The sequence below is a fragment of the Miscanthus floridulus genome, chromosome 17 (assembly GCF_019320115.1).
Source record: "Miscanthus floridulus cultivar M001 chromosome 17, ASM1932011v1, whole genome shotgun sequence".
Lineage (NCBI taxonomy): Eukaryota > Viridiplantae > Streptophyta > Magnoliopsida > Poales > Poaceae > Miscanthus > Miscanthus floridulus.
The window spans coordinates 85879312-85894930 of record NC_089596.1 but is presented as its reverse complement, the minus strand read 5'-3'; the positions used below and the strand labels follow the sequence as shown (position 1 = coordinate 85894930).

The 15619-nt window shown below is 44.5% G+C and overlaps 1 pseudogene; it reads left to right on the top strand.

Annotated features, from left to right (window-relative positions):
* Window positions 1-442: 442 nt before the first annotated feature.
* Window positions 443-7528, top strand: LOC136515903 (cytochrome c-type biogenesis protein CcmE homolog, mitochondrial-like; annotated as a pseudogene).
* The last annotated feature ends 8091 nt before the right edge of the window (window positions 7529-15619 follow it).

Below are 15619 nucleotides of genomic sequence, written 5' to 3'. Positions count from 1 at the left end.
TACACATCTCGGCGCTAGAGGGTTTGGCGTTTAGGTCGGGGCCACGTTGACGACGTGGACGCTGACTTGGCAGCCAGCTCGGCGCCGTGGATCTTGACGTCAAGTCTAACGTCGTGGTTATTGGCATCGTGCTTAGCGCCAAAGATACTCACGCCGAGGTGATGTTTTAACGCGGCGCCTTCTCAGATTTTTTATTATTTTTAACACTTTTTGTAAACTAATTTTAAATCTAACACTGTTTTTTTTCCAAAACTAACACTTTTTGTCGCGCCTATTGCCATATATGGTGGCGTAGCAGAAGGCTGACATGGCGAGGACCGGCGCTGCTGACTGGTGATGTGGCAGGGTCTGCCGCGCCACCGATCTTGACACGGCACTGACGCGCCACGGTGCATAGCGCTGCAGGACCAGATAAATATCGCGAGTGAGCCCGCCCGCCCGCATGCACGCCGTGCAGCGCCCGCCCGCCCGCCCACCTGCCGCCGCGCAGCGCCCCGCCGCCAGCGCCCGCACGCGCCTGGACGGCCGCCCACTCAAGGTATCTCTCTCTCGATTTCATGTTATTATGCTTGTTATTGATTTAGGATAGTTAGTGATTTGGGATAGTTAGGTAAGTGATTTAGGATAGTTAGGGTTTTATGATTGCTATTGATTTAGGATAGTTAGGTTAGTGAATTTGTTTGTGTTTTAGGTAGGTAGTTTTTAGATTTGAGGTTGTGTGTTGTAGTATAGTTAAGGTTTGGTTAGGTAGTTAGGATTTATGTTATTGTTAGTTAGGATTTTAGGTTTAGGGATTGATTAGGTATTTATTATTTAGTTTATAGTTAGTTATTTCGTTAGGGATTTTGGATATAGATACTAGTTTTCAAGTGTTGGTACTTAGTAGTGCGTGATACGTCGATTTGGATGATTTGATAAAGTTTCGTCAAATGCTTATTTTCCTAATGAAGTTATTTAATATGTCTGTTAATGTTACTTTGAATATATACATGTGCTTTTATATTGTGTTCGTATTGCATAACAAGTAGCTCAAATTTTGCAATGCTACATAATGTTAATTTGAATATTGTTAATTTGAATACGCTAACCCTTTGTTTATTAATTTGTAACAGGATGGCCCCTCCCACGCAGCACCCGTTGTATCCCATTCTTGAGGTGGAGTACGACGATCAGCACTGAGCACACATCTTGAGTGACACCGACGTAGGGGTGGCCTTGCCTCCTTTGAGGCCCTGCACGCACACCCGGGCGCACCATTGGGACGAGCGTTACGCACCGTATATACGATGTGTCGGCTTCCTCGAGCTTGTCCGTGTTATCAACTACGGTCTTCCATCCCTTGACCCAACACTACTTACTGCAGCTATAGACAGGTGCAAGTGCCTTCTTTGTACTTAAATATTCTTATAACAAATTTGAGTCAACTAACAGTCGTTCTATTCTTATAATAGATGGAGGCCTGAGACCCACACGTTCCACCTGAAAGGTCCAAATGGCTAGAGGGGGTGAATAGCCTAATAAAAATTTCTACAACAACACTTAACAAACCGGTTAGATAATTATAAGGTGAAGCAAGTGTTGCATTAGCCTACTAAAAAAGCAAGCCACCTACCATAATTTTAGTTTCTATTTTCTCTAACCATACAATAGCTAGGCACTACACTAAGTTAGTGTGCTCTCAAAGACTAACTAAAGAGCCAGACTAACCAAACTAATAAGCTCTCACAACTAGGTACACTAAAGAGCTTGATAACTAGTTTACGGTAATGTAAAGAGAGAGGGCAAGATAGTTATACCACCGTATCGAGGAGTGAACCAATCAATCACAAGAATCAATATAAATGAAGACTAATCACCTTAGAATCAAATGATGAACACAATGATTTTTTACCGAGGTTCACTTATTTGCCGACAAGCTACTCCTCGTTGTGGCGATTCACTCACTTAGAGGTTCACGCGCTAATTGACATCACACGCCAAACCCTCAATAGGGTGCCACACAACAAACACAAGATAAGGATCACATAAGCCACGAACAATCCACTAGAGTACCTTTTGGCTCTCCGCTGGGGAAAGGTCAAGAACCCCTCACAATCATCACGATCGGGATCGAAGACAATCACCAACCTCCGCTCGATGATCCTTGCTGCTCCAAGCCATCTAGGTGGCAGCAACCACCAAGAGTAACAAGCGAATCCCACAGTGAAACACGAACACTAAGTGCCTCTAGATGCAAACACTCAAGTAATACACTTGGATTCTCTCCTAGTCTCACAAAGATATTGAATCTATGATGAAGATGAGTGGGAGGGCTTTGGCTAAGCTCACAAGGTTGCTATGTCAATACAAATGGCTAAAAGAGTGAGCTTGAGCCGGCCATGGGTCTTAAATAGAAGCCCCCACGAAATAGAGCCGTTGGGCTCCTCACTACACAGAACACGGGCTGACCAGACGCACCGGTTAGATTGACCAGACGCTGGACCTCAGCGTCCAGTCGCACGATGCACGCCATGGTCCCCTCTCTTCAAATACTGAGCGCTCGATCCCAACGGTTAAGTGATAACCGGACGTGTTGCTGCGAAGTGACCGGACGCTGGACCTCAGCGTTCGATCGTTTCCAGTAAGCATCTAGAGATGATTTTTCACGACCGGACGTGTCTGGTCATGCTCGACCGGACACACCCAGCGTCCGGTCACACGATGACTCCCCTATGTGCTGCCACGTCAGTAGGACCGGATGTACCCTGTTAGCGTTTGGTCACTAAGTGACCCAGTGTCCGGTCAGAGACCGACGCTACGCGCCCTCTGCTACCACTGATCGGACACACTGGTCCAATCAAGACCAGCGTCAGGTCACTTATAGTGACCTCCGTCTTTTCTGTCTAGAGCATCGGTGGCACCATCGGACTATCCACACTCTACGGGCGGACACTCCGCCGATGGTGTTCCTAACCCTTACTCAAATGTGCCAACCATCAAGTGTATCACCTTGTGCACATGTGTTAGCATATTTTCATAAATGTTTTGAAGGGTGTTAGCACTCCACTAGATCCTAAATGCATATGCAATGAGTTAGAGCATCTAGTGGCACTTTGTTAACCGCATTTTGATACAAGTTTCACCCCTCTTAATAGTATGGCTATCAAACCTGAATGTGATCACACTCTCTAAGTGTCTTGATCACCAGAACAAAATAGCTCTTACCATTTATACATTTGCCTTGAGCCTTTTGTTTTTCTCTTTCTTCTTTTCAAGTCCAAGCACTTGATCATCACCATGGCATCACCATCATCATGGCATGATCTTCATTTGCTTCACCACTTAGAATGTGCTACCTATCTCATGATCACTTGATAAACTATGTTAGCACTTATGGTTTCATCAATTCACCAAAACCAAACTAGAGCTTTCACCACCTACCTTGCAGCGAGATGACCTTGACCATGCAGGACGTGAAGGCTATCTTTGGCCTTCGGTTGGGAGGACTTCCAGTGACAGGTATAGTTGACAATGATCACTGGAGGGAGCTGGTGGCTCAGTTCACTGGCTTTCTTCCACCGGACGATGAGGTTTCAAAGAAAAATAAGTGAGCAGTTCAAGCCTATTTAATACTTGCATTGCTTTCCTACAGCCATCGGGTCTCTTTTTTGGTGAATTTTAAGAAAAGTTTTGGTGTTTCATCGTCCTAGATCATAGAGCGCTTTGATTACTTAGACCCATAGGCTGAGGAGGCTCAGATCGACAGGTTCACTAGAGTGTGGCTCTAGCACTTCCTTGGTGCTTTGCTCTTCCCAAATGCCTTGGGCAACACCATCAACTGGATCTTCCTTGACATACTACGCCAGCCATGGAAGAACATAGCGGCGTACAGCTAGGGTAGCGTAGTCCTAGCATGGACGTATCGATAGCTATGTGTTGCCTACCGTCGCACCTTAGGGTATGCGAACCTTAGGGGTTGCTCCTACCTACTCCAGGTTTGGTGTTGGGAACGATGGCCCATTGGGAGGCCCCTTAATACTGGTTTATCGGTAAGTACTTCGGTTCACTATATTCTTTGAGGCAGTTACATATGATGAGATTATTAATGGCTAATTCATTATCATGTTCAATGCACCAATGGAACAGGCAAGATATACTCCCTATAGCTCTGTATATCTAGATGGAAGCAGAGTTAGTTAGATGGAATGCGAGGCATATGTACAAGGAGTACATGGACGGTCTCGATGTCCTAACACAGCACCAGGTTACGCTCTCTTTACTATCATACATGTGTCTTGTTCGATGTACGCTATATCACAACCTAACTCAATTACGAAATGTTCAGGTACATTGGTGTCCTTGGGATGCTCTGGAGCTCCAGTACTATCTCAGTCCAATCACTAGGGACGAGTCAGACAAGTATTGCTGCAACATCCCTCATATTTTCTTCCACATCATCGAGATTCACTTGCCCATCAAGATCTACAGAGAGTTTGGAAGAATGATAGGCTGCTCACCATCGCTTTACTCCACCAACCAAGAATTACATGGGTGCGTTATCTATTAATAACAAAGCTACAATTCAGAGGTGTTTGTGGTACAACTAACATTATTTTGTTGTAGGTATGACCATAGGAAGAGGTACAAGACCAAGGATTGGTGCGTGACACACAACTCGCACATCCACTTGTGGTAGAATAGGGAACGGTAGTCGGTCCATGTGGGCCCTCCACACAACCAGAACACCTTCGACGAGTACATGCGGTGGCTTCACAGGTCTACGAGGATACATATCAAGCCTCCCATACACTGAGGAGGCGATTGACGAGGACTCAGAGGAAGATGTGATCAAAGATGTGTACGACGTTGCCACTAGGGAGGACACACAGCTACAGAGAGTCCCGCTTCAAAGATATGTGGTAAGATACTTGAATGGTACAATTTATTATCCATTTAGTATTAAGTATGTGTACTAAAACTGTCCAACCGCGTTTCTGTACCTAGGTGACATAATTGTCAAGAATGTCCAACAAAGTAGTGTTTCGGCTTCATGAATCTAGAGGGCAGGGTCAGGCGTTCTCGAGGCTTTTGTGGAGGTAAACATAAACTTGTCCATTCCGAAAATGTTTCTTTAGTGTATATGCGTTTGGGAAATACACTAACTTTAATGTCTATTTACGCAGAAAGTGAAGAAGAGCTATAGGAAGCTAGCTCAGAAGCTGAGCTGCATGGACACTCCTTGGATGAAACTGACACTCCCAGCGTGGTCGGGTGGCACGTCTTCAGCCTCTTTGAGGACACCAGCCGACTCTTCTTAGCCGGTGACAGGTGCCACTTCCGTAGTGTGTACACCACCACATCATAGCGCTGGAAAGGACCCTGCAAGCGAGGACAACGACGATGACCCCCGAGCTTCTATAGACAGCACGACCAGTTGGACGATTGGCCGTAGGACGAGATCAGCATGTCTCAGCTAGGTGATGCTCCGCTTGGTACTCAAGGAGCCTCACAGGTACTAACAGAGGTAGTTCTTTAAATAGGTAGGGTCCATGAACTGACGATCATAAAGATTATAAGTAATCGTGTATATCATATACTTATAGGGTACGAGCCGTATGCATTGGCAACATGACCACACCAACGTTGGCTACACTTCTAATGTGTTGCCAACAAATCTAAAGAGACAGAGGCGTCCGAGGGATACTTACACTCCCATGTCTTAGTTTGTTAGGTCGAACGAATATTGGTGTCCAAAACTTGCAGGCTTAGTTGGTTATGTTATGTCGAACTTATGTCAAACCAATGAAAATTTTATATGGTAGCTTGTCAACTTGCGCATGGACTTCATTTATTTGCTTTATATTCGTTTCAATGCGTCACGGCAGCACTACCCATGAGATTAAGTAGCAACTAGTTCGAGAACCGGTACTCCCGGCGTATCTCGACGCCGGTGGCCGGCGTCTTGACTGGTTGACCCCGATCCTCCCGAGCTTGGTCATCGCCGCCATAAAATCATCAAAGAAGGCACCCTGGTTAGACGCGCAGTAGTCGATCGTGCTACGTGAGGGGTTGAGGAAGCCGGGGTCTATGGTTGCGTTGTTGTTGATCCTACAATATGGGGCTAAAAAGCCAAAAAAATAAGTGATTCATTTTTAGCCCTTATAAAAAGAAAACGGATTCTTGAACCTCTTTCACGCTCATGTCATGTCGAGGTACTGTAGAAAAAAAAACCCCGCAAAATTCGATCTAATTTTTCGTAATCGATTTGTTAACATGGTGGATAACCGTATTATGAAAGACGGAAAAAAATCATTGGCTTATCAAATTCTCTATTGAGCCGTGAAAAAAATTCAGCAAAAGACAGAAACAAATCTACTATGATTTTACGTCAAGCAATGCATAGAGTAACTGACAATATATGAGTAAAAACAAGATGTAATAAAAAAGGATTGACGCAGAAAGTTCCGATTAAACTGTACAGTTACTGTCGCGCTATGATTGGTGGCACGGCAGACCCTGCCACATCACCAGTCAACAGTGTCGGTCATCGCCACATCAACCTCCTACCGCGCCTTCGTCGTGCCATGGCAATAGGCACGATCAAAAGTGTTAGTTTTGAAAGAAAAAAAGCAACGTTAGATTTAAAATTAGTTTAAAAAAGTGTTAAAAAAAATCGCCCTCTCCACCCTCCTCCACACACAGGGACCCATTCCCACCCCGCGCAACCACGGTGGCGGCCGCCACCCCCACCCCCACCGTCGCCCCGCTTGGCCCCTTCCTCCATAGCTTCGCCTCGGCCACGTGGCGGTCGGGGCCCTCCTCCCACTCGAGCACCACGAACATCGGTGCCAGCGCATGGCAGCTATAGACATGCCGCCTCTGGTCCTATGGGCTCGCCTTTGCCTGCACGGCCAGGTTCATGGTCACCGTGCTCGCCACGTTCCAGGACCAACTCGTCTTCGATGTCACGCCCACCGATGCGCTCGCCAAGTTCACTGCTGACCCCTCTAAGTCCCGCATCCGCCTCGACGGCCTCGTCCTCGAGGGCTCCATTGCGCACCCCTCGCCATCCTCCCCCGAGACCGAGTTCATCGTCACGGACCTCATCACTGACATGCTCATCCGCTATGAGGGCGCGTTGCCCGACCTCTTCCACGAGGGCCACTCCATCATCGTCGAGGGCCTCCTCAAGCCCTTCACCGACGACCTCCACCATCATGATGATGGGAGGAAGGTCACCGAGCAGGCATGGGAGTGCGCATGCTTCTTGCGTGGCACCAAGGTGCTTGCCAAGCATGACGAGAAGTACATGTCCAAGGAGGTCGGCGAGGCGCTCAAGAGAAACAAGAAGCGCATCGAGGCCGAGGTAGAGGCGACCGAACACGGAGACCCTAGCCACACAGATCGCTCGAGGTCCGGTGTGGCCGCATGGACCAAGTGCTCCAATTGCTTCCCTCTAGTTCTTCCACTTCTCCCGTCCTCGTTTGCTTTCCTCCGATTCTCAATCATCCCCCACACCTCGCCCCCTCTGCTCCCGGCCGCCGCCTAGCCATCATCTTCGTCAATGAGCCCGTTCGCTCCTCCCCTTGACAGATACTACATAGCACCATCATCACTGGATCTGCCTAAGGTGATGAGGAGTAGGGCAGCGGTGGAGGAGCAATGGCCGTTGTTGGCCTGCGCACGGGGATGGCGTGCGTACTCACCCCACTCGACTAGCGATGTGGTGAGTCCTCCGTTGACAGGTTGGATCTAGAGGCCCTCTCTCTGATCCCTTTTCTTTCACCACACCGTCACCCTACAATTTTTCCTATGGCTGTGTGTTTACACCAGAATTTAGAAGAAGGATCTCAGAAGCTCGAGAGCTCCCAAGATCATGACAGCAAGGGATCAGTTGCGTGCAGATTGAAACCAGTTGATTCAGATGCAACACTAGAATTGGCTTTCTTTAGATAGCGCCAGTAGATAACGACAGAGGCTATGATCGACGCTGGGACGAGACATGCTGGACTCTACAAAAAGGGAAAGATTAGAGTCCATGTTATCTTAAATTAGGAATGTTTTCATTATGCCAAAGACTGTATTGAATCATACTCGAGTAGGGTTCATTGTTAGACTCCGGGCATAAATACCAAACCCCAGCTATTATAAAAGATCATCAACCAATCAAATACAAAGTCAATTACTTTTTTCGGCTACGGCCACCCCTTATGAGTAGGAGTAGAGTAGATCTCGGCGAGTTCTTTAGCATGTACGGCTACATCGATTCGATCAACCACCATTGCTTGTTTGTAAGTACCGTCATGGTTTATACCTCTGTTCATATGGCTGCATTGATCTGGTCGACCCCCACTGTGACTCTGGTATAGGCTAGTTATTGACTCTTGTCTAATTCAAGTATGGCCTGTGTGATTCTGCCTCACACCCCACTGCTTGAATTAGATCAAGGTCAAGTTATTGGCTCTACCTTAGCATGGCAGTCTTTGGTAGATTCATTAAGTTATAGATATTGCTTATTGCTTTCATTGTTTATCTAATTACAACAATATCATTCTGCCCGATTGAGATTGACCTGGATTGGCCTTACATCTTATTTAACTCATCGTTTACTAATTTAAAGCTGATCTAATCTACATCTTAAGCGATGAGTTATGTTTTATTGGCTGTTTTGCGTCAATCTTAATCATGCATAGCGTGTGGTTAAGGCATGTCCAATCTTAAGTAGATCTATTAGCTAATGAAAACCGTTCCATAGCCCATCATCACGGCCTATGAGATTCTACCTCTCACCCCACTGTTGGCACCATGGAGCGGGGATCGTTAGTTAGTAAACCCGTTCCTGAGAAGACAAGACCTTAACTGTGCGCTATGCCTGAATCGGCTGTTTAGCTGATATCGAATGCTTTCATGAACAGTTCGCATTACGAGATCGTTGAAGTAGAGATAAGTTAAAAGATATGTTAGCCCATGATCTTGTTATTGTATTACGGCCTGCATGATTCTGTCTCATGCCCCACTAATATTAGTAATGAGTTAGGGTCGTCGAGTCTATTGTTGTTTCTATGGCCTGCATAATTCTGCCTCATGCCCCATTGGTCATGATGATAGATGAGATCTAACATGTTCATTAGATTTATCTTTATTAAATGGTTAAGTGATGTTGAATTGTTTCTTTATATAAAAAGGAGTTCGGTTACTTATAATCATTGGCTCAGTACAAACTGATCACCGCTGATACCTTATTGCCATTGATTAATATTTGCTTAAATAACATTTATCTTGAATGATAACTGATTCTTCTTATACAACCCCATGAGCTTTAATCGATTCATTCCTATAAATATGCTAGGATTGACTATTTAGTCGATCTCCTCTCATATCGGCTCTCAGAGCCACACATTCGGAACTGTCTGGCAACATCGGCATGTTCCGCCCCTAATTACTAATGAGCTTTCTCTCTTTATCAATTGCAGGGTCAAATTGACTGGCATGTCTCAGGAGGATTGTGCAGGATTGACCACCCTTGCGCTGAAGCTAGGCGAATCTGCTCCATCGAGCAGACCCTTTCGGCTTGCTGCGTGTGTCCTCGGCATAGAGATGAAAATTTTGTGTCGGCACACATTTCTATGTTTACACCGGAATTTGGAAGAAGGATCTCAGAAGCTTGAGAGCTCCCAAGATCATGACAGCAAGGGATTAGTTATGTGCAGATTGAAACCAGCTGATTCGGATGCAACACTAGAATCGGCTTTCTTCAGATAGCGCCAGCAGATAATGACAGAGGCTATGATCAGCGCTGGGACAAGACATGCTGGACTCTATAAAAAAGGAAATATTAGAGTCCAAGTTATCTTAAATTAGGAATGTTTTCATTATGCCAAAGATTGTATTGAGTCGTACTCGAGTAGGGTTCGTTGTTAGACTCTGGGTATAAATACCAAACCCCAGCTATTATAAGAAATCAACCAATCAAATATAAAGTCAATTACTTTTTTCAGCTCTAGCCACCCCTTAGGAGTAGAAGTAGAGTAGATCTCGGTGAGTTCTTTAGCAAGTATGGCTACATCGATCCGGTCGACCTCCACTGCTTTGTCTGTAAGTACCGTCATGGTTTATACCTCTGTTTGTATGGCTGCATCGATCCGGTTGACCCCCACTGCGACTCTAGTATAGGCTAGTTATTGACTCTTGTCTAATTTAAGTATGGCCTATATGATTCTGCCTCATACCCCACTGCTTGAATTAGATTAAGGTCAAGTTATCGGCTCTACCTTAGCATGGCAGTCTTTGGTAGATTTATTAAGTTACCGATATTGCTATTGCTTTCATTGTTTATCGAATTACAGCAATATCATTTTGCCCGATTGCGATTAATTTGGATCAGCCTTACATCTTGTTTAACTCATCGTTTGCTAATTTAAAGCTGATCTAATCTACATCTTAAGCGATGAGTTATGTTTTATTGGCTGTTTTGCGTTAATCTTAATTGTGCATAGCGTGCGGTTAAGGCATGTCCGATCTTGAGTAGATCTATTAGCTAATGAAAACCGTTCCATGGCCTGTCATCATGGCCTATGGGATTCTACCTCTCACCCCACTGTTGGCACCGTGGAGCGGAGATCATTAGTTGGTAGACTCGTTCCTGATAAGACGTGACCTTAACTGTGCACTATGCCTGAATCGGCTGTTTAGCTGATGTCGAATGCGTTCACGAACAGTTCGCATTATGAGATCATTGAAGTAGAGATAAGTTGAAAGATATGTTAGCCCCATGATCTTATTATTGTATTACGGCCAGGGGCGGATCTAGAATGGGGCTGTGTCCCAGGCTAAGCTGCTAATTCACGTTCAAAACTGTCTGATCTTGCTTCCTAGGCCTCCTTTTGTCTAATTAATATCATATTTTTTTAGGCTAAACACCACATATGTTACAGGGGCTACATGGACTCACCTCGGGCTACAGCCTGGGCAGCCCAGGCCCTGGATCCGCCCTTGATTACGGCCTGCATGATTTTACCTTATGCCCCACTGATATTAGTAATGAGTTAGAGTTGTTGAGTCTATTATTGTTTCTATGGCCTGCAAGATTTTACCTCATGCCCCATTGGTCATGATGATAGATGAGATCTAACATGTTCATTAGATTTATCTCTATTAAATGGTTAAGTGATGTTGAATTGTTTCTTTATATAAAAATGAGTTCGGTTACTTATAATCATTGGCTTAGTATAAACGGATCACCGCTGATACCTTATTGCCATTGATTAATATTTGCCTAAATAACATTTATCTTGAATGATAACCGATTCTTCTTATACAACCCCATGAGCTTTAACCGATTCATTCCTGTAAATATGCTACGATCAACTATTTAGTTGATCTCCTCTCATATCGGCTCTTGAAGCCATACATTCGGAACTGTCTAGCAGCACCAGCATGTTCTGCCCTTAATTATTGATGAGCTTTCTCTCCTTGTCAATTGTAGGGTTAAATTGACTAGCACATCTCGGGAAGATTGCATAGGATCGATCACCCTTATGCTGAAGCTAGGTGAATCTGCTCTATCGAGCAGACCCTTCTGGCTTGCTGCGTGTGTCCTCGGCATAGAGACAAAAATTTTGTGTCGATACACGTTTTTGGCACGCGCAGTGGGACCCCACAATCGTCATTGCAGTTCACAACAACGACAACATCCTCATGGTACATTATCAAGACCTACCTAACGAAGATAAGGATACCATCAATAAAGCTACAGAAGAATTTTAGAAGAAGTGTTTGTTGTCCTGCACCAAAATGCATGATAGCATAATTATTCAGAAATTTCCACTGCCAAAAGTTCTACTACACGGGCAGATAGATACAGTCGAAGCTAAAGACAGGCATTTCTTTACGGAAGCCATAGACAAGTCTATTCATGACGCCATATCAAGCCGCAATGAAGCTTTCATTGATGTATTTCACAATGCCATAAAAGAGGCGATTCATAGAATTCCAGTTGGTCAGGTTGGATCGACTTGTTATAATATTCCAGATCCGTCGACCCAAGGGACTAATCAAGTTGGTACCAGCCATCAAGAAGCAGCACCAGCTGGTAATGGTGACGTCCGGACACTTCAAGGTTCATTTGAACAAACTTCAGGTACTACTACAAATCGGATACAGTACCATCCTAGACCGTCAATACAGCATGTGCAACAACCAGCGAGGGAAAGTCAAAACCAGATGATCAATTTTGGCACATCAGGCCACATACCATCGTTGGCTCAAAAGATAGCACAATTAGTTCAAAGGATCCATAGAGATATATATATCCTTATGTCTATAATCAGAGACTTCAAGCAGCAAGCCAGCAAAGGACCCAATAGGTTGAGATTCCATAAGGCTATCACTGTGGCACGGATTATAATACCCTCCACATTATAATAAATCTAGGATATCAAGGCACGTGGGATTTTAATCCATAGATGGGTCAACAAGTACCGAGAAATCCAAATCCGCAAGCTGATGAGTTGCTACTCAAGGTGACCAAGATGATGAATGTGGTAGAACCTCCTAAATTATAGGGCCCACATGCATCTGTCACTGTCCGACAACCTCTGACATCTATGCATATGTTTCTGGTAACTTAAGAAGACTGTCGGGTGTCCTCGGGGAACCCCGAATCATCCACGATTTTCGAGCAGGATCACGTTACAGAGTCATTGCAGTATTACAATATTTATTCAAATATAAACATCAGAGTAAAATAGCAAAAGTCTTACGATATCTTAGTTTATAAACCAGTAGTTTCAAACCTCATAACTAAGTTCGATGATTATTACAAAATGAAATAGTGGAGTGGCATTATAATATAATACAAAACACACAATGAAACTGCCCTGCCCAAGGGCTACACATTTACTTCTCATCGTCATCACAAGGAATAACCGTCATGCAGCACGATCCAAAACAGATCTGCTCATGAGTCTCACCTACAACAAGGGTCAACGAACCCTGAGTACAAAAGTACTCAACAAGACTTAACCAAAATAAAACTGATAGAACTCAGGAATGCCGGCTCATGGGATTCAAGGTATGGCTTTAACAATAATCAAAGTTCTTTTACGTAAAAGCTCTTTAACAAAATTCTTTACTTCAAAAGTAAAACTTCATAAAATCATATACAAAGATGACATGATTTGTAATGAGATCATGAAACTTCATATCCAACACCTTCACAAACCATTCTCAAGTTCCAGTTTTTATTACTACGATGATGAATAGTGAGTTGAGTCTCCATAACCGAGGAGCAACGACGATTCAAACCGATTAAGCCCAGCTAGGAATTCTAGACCACACGACATATGCAGGTCCCCGACCTACATATACCAACCTACCCTCGGATCCTCTAAACAAGAACAGGTCCGCGCCACCCGAGAACACAGTACTCCACCAATCTAGCCCATGGCCACGTGGGTACATGCTATTCCCGCCATCTCTCCACTCCCAGTGCGCGAGTAGCCATTCTTGTACTAGAATTGCCAAGTTAAGGCTTACCGGAGTATGCGGTTAGTACTATAAATTCTCACCTCATGCAATTCAACAACGGACGTGTCTTAATCGACACAGGTGGAAAGAACCCACTCACAAGACCTCCATGTCTTGTGGCTCCCATACATCGAGTTCGCCCGGTCTCGATTTATTACTTCACATTCTCATATTTCATGATAGCATAAGTAACCAAAGATCCATTTAAAATTCTCAGGTGACCGGTAATCACCCGGCTAAGCATGACTAAGCATAACTAGTCATTTAAGAAATAAATCTGGTAACAAGGTAGATATGGAAAAACAATATTGGTAATGCACCAATTAGGCTTTTTCTTAACTCCTAATCACTTAATGCAGTAAAGAAAAGCAAAAGCAAAATTAATTTGTAAAACACAAGGTAGGGTTGTATGCATCCGGGGCTTGCCTTCATTGACGGAAGAGTCCGGTTCCTACGACGTTTCACAAGTATTCGATCCGACCTCAATAGACGGATTAACCTTCTCCGCAACTTGATTAACTACCACGTGTTACCTTCGTTCACTACATGTAGTAACAATGCCATGTTTAACATGATGTGGAATACGAAACATGATGCTCGATGATGGATGTAAAAATTAATAATTTGAATACAACTTTCCTTCGCAGTACAGTTACAAGTCAAACTAACCAAATCTTTTTCATACTACTTACATCAATTGCCAAAGATCATTATCAATTAATGACCCAAGGACATCACCCAATCAAAAATTCAAACAAAACCTAAATCACTAAAGGTTACTATTTGCTTTTAAGAATTAATTAATTAATTAAGAATTATGAAATAAATCAACTTGTTCCAATTAACCTCAAAATTTTTGTAAATATTCATTACATGATAAGTAAGTGACAAAACAAATTTCATAATTTTTGGACAATTAAATAAGCCTAGAAAAATCCTGGGAACTCATTTATTAATTAATTGAACAATTTTTATCACATTCAAAAAGTACTGAAAAACAATATTTCATATTTTTCCTAAATAACATACATCACAGAGAGTTCACACAAAAATTTTCATAATTTTTGGAGCTCTAAATAATTCTATACAAAAATAACAAATTGCATCACTATTCATTCATTTCTGAAAATAGAAAAATCCATTTTGAACTACACAGTCGCTGACACCCGGGTCCCACCTGTCATCCCCAACCTCTAGCTTTGACCGCGACGGCGACGGCGCTGACCGGCGCTAACTCGCCGACGGTGAGTCCAACAGCGAAGGCAAAGGCACCAACATGCTCCCCACGACTACGCGCATCAACTGACGTCCATAGTTGCAACGACTGCGGCACAAAACGAGCACGGCACTAGCCATGGCGGACACGGCGGCTCGGCGGCGCTACGCCGGCGAAACGAAACTAAAAACGGTGAAACAAAAGGCATGGGAAGAATCAGAAGCTCACCCCGATCACGTTAAAGGCGATGGACAAGCCAAAGGAACAATAGAGAGGTAGGTCGACGTTCAAGGTGGTCACGGCGAAGCAGAGATCGTCGGTGAGGGTGTTCCGGCGACTGCAGTGGGCAAAATGACCAAGCAACAATGGATTAAGTACCACAGCATCGAGACGAAGCCATAGGTACACTGATCATGGGCAACGGCTCACCGGAGAGCGCTGACCACGGAGAGATGGAGCTCGGCGGCGCTGCGGACGGCCGCAAAGAAGAAGGGTTCGCACCGTGGATTCTCGGTGAAATCAGTCAACCACAGTTGGCTGGGTGGATGCGCAAGAAGAAGACGGAGCTAGAACTGGCTTTAGCTGCGATGGTGGAGCACTACCGTGATGGTGCGAGCTCACCGGAGATGAGCAAGGCCGACGGAAAAACGGAGCAAGGGAAAAAGAAGAACGACGACTGCTCCAGAGCTTTATAGGACGGCCAAGGAAGCAAGGAGAAGCCACGACAGAGTCTTTCCCACGCCAGCGTGAAGCCAAGGCCACCACGCGCGTGCCTAGAACGCCGAAGACGGTCGCCGACCATGTAGCAAGAGCGGTGAACACTGTTCATCAATATTATAGAATTGCCATCCAGTTTGAAACTCAAATTACTCCCAAATTTTTGTAACAACTCAAAAA